We start from the raw sequence: 2558 nt of genomic DNA on the forward strand, positions 1-2558 counted from the left end.
TATACATCTCGCCAGTTGAAGCCTAATGAGAAGAACTACCCCACTCATGATCTCGAGTTGGCGGCAGTGGTGCATGCTCTTTTGACTTGGAGACATCTTCTATTGGGAAGAAAAGTGGACATTTTCACTGATCACAAGAGTCTCAAGTACATTTTCACTCAGCCTAATCTCAACCTCAGGCAAACTCGATGGGTCGAAATGATTCAAGAGTATAATCCGAGTATCGAGTATACTCCAGGCAAGGCCAATGTGATTGCTGACGCTTTGAGCAGGAAAGCTTACTGCAACAGTCTGATTCTCAAGCCTTATCAACCCGAGCTTTGTGAAGCTTTCCGCAAACTTAATCTGCAAGTTGTTCCTCAAGGTTTCCTCGCCAACCTTCTAGTCTCTCCAACCTTAGAAGACCAGATTTGCCAAGCCCAGCTTCTTGATGCTATGGTGAAAAAGGTGAAGATTAGGATTGCCAAGAGTCAGCCCAAGTACAAGTGCTACCGCCTTGATGACAAGGACACTCTCTTCTTTGAGGATCGTATTGTTGTACCCAAAGGTGACCTCCGTAAAGTGATCATGAACGAGGCTCACAATTCTCTCCTCTCCATCCACCCTGGGAGCACGAAGATGTATCAAGACCTCAAGCAAGCTTATTGGTGGACCCGAATGAAGCGCGAGATCGCTCAATTCATGAATGAATGTGATGTCTGCAGAAGAGTGAAGGCAGAACACCAAAGGCCAGCAGGTCTCCTCCAACCTCTTGCCATTCCAGAATGGAAGTTTGACCACATTGAAATGGACTTCGTGATTGGGTTTCCAAAGTCCAAGCGTGGCAATGATGCTATATTCGTTGTCATCGACAAACTTACCAAAGTGGCTCATTTTCTGCCTATCAAAGAGTCGATCACTGCAGCTCAATTGGCGGAACTCTATACCTCTTGTATTGTCTCTCTACACAGTATTCCTCAAGTGATCTCTTCAGACCGTGGCAGCATCTTTACCTCCAAGTTTTGGGATTCTTTTCAGAAGGCCATGGGCACGAACATCCGCTTCAGCACAGCTTTCCATCCTCAAACAAGCGGTCAAGTCGAGCGTGTCAACCAAATTCTTGAAGATATGCTCAGGGCTTGTCTGATCTCCTTCGGCATGAAGTGGGAGGATTGTCTTCCTTATGCTGAATTCTCCTACAACAACAGTTTTCAAGCAAGTTCGGGAAAGGCCTCATTTGAAATTCTATATGACAGGAAGTGACGTACCCCTCTCAACTGGTCTGAAACTGGTGAATGTCAGCTTTTAGGTAATGACTTGATCACAGAGGCAGAAGAAATGTGCAAAGTCATTCGAGATACCTCAAAGCAGCCCAATCCCGCCAGAAGAGCTACTATGATAGTAAGCATCGTGATTCGGCTTTCGAGATCGGAGATCATGTTTACCTCCGTGTCTCTCCTATGAAAGGTACTCGTCGCTTCGGTATCAAAGGGAAGCTTGCCCCTAGATACGTGGGACCTTTCAAGATTGTCAGCAAGAGAGGCGACCTCGCCTATCAACTCGAGCTTCCTTCAAACTTTGCAAATGTTCATGACGTGTTCCATGTCTCTCAGCTTGGAAAGTGCTTCAAGACTCCTGACCGCACCATCAACTTCGAGGACATTGATCTCCAAGAAGATCTCTCTTATCGTGAGCACCCAGTTGCTATTCTTGAAGAGACTGAACGCAAGACTCGCAACAAGTCAATCAAATTTCACAAAGTCAAGTGGTCACACCATTCCGACTGTGAAGCTACCTGGGAATGCGAGGATCACCTCCGTTCTGAGTACCCGGCGTTCTTTTAGTCCTAGATCTCGAGACGAGATCCTTTCATAGTGGTGGAGTGTTGTAACACCCCGGATATAACTTTCCTAATTTGTACTCCAACTCTTGTCGTTTCCAGCGTTAAGTTATTTTATTTTCTCGGGTTCGGGTCTTTGTCGCCGTGTGTTGTTGTCGTTGTCATGCATCTCATATCATGTCATCATGTGTATTGCATTTGCATACGTGTTCGTCTCATGCATTCGACCTTTTTCCCTGTTGTCCGTTTTGCATTCCGGCGCTTCGTTCTCCTCCGGTGGTCATTTCTAGCTTTCTTTCGTGTGTGGGGATTAAACATTTCCGAATTGGACCGAGACTTGCCAAGCGGCCTTGGTTTACTACCGGTAGACCGCCTGTCAAGTTTCGTATCATTTGGACTTCGTTTGATACTCCAACGGTTAACCGAGGGACCGAAAAGGCCTCGTGTGTGTTGCAGCCCAACACCCCTCCAATTTGGCCCAAAACCCACCTAAGTCTTCTCTATCATCTAGATCGTTCGATCACGATCGCGTGGCCGCAAACCGCACCTCATTTGGACACTCCTAGCTCCCTCTATGCCTATTTAAAGGCCCCTCCCGAAAATCCGGATCTCTCCCTCTCCGAAACCCTAATTTTCCACCGCGCGCCGCCGGACATTGTCCGCCCGGGGGGGACACACCCAACCGCCTCCTTCCACGTCATCGCCCGCCGCCGCCACTCCCACCGCGGCCCGGGGAGCC

The sequence above is a fragment of the Triticum aestivum genome, chromosome 7A (genome assembly GCF_018294505.1).
Source record: "Triticum aestivum cultivar Chinese Spring chromosome 7A, IWGSC CS RefSeq v2.1, whole genome shotgun sequence".
NCBI lineage: Eukaryota > Viridiplantae > Streptophyta > Magnoliopsida > Poales > Poaceae > Triticum > Triticum aestivum.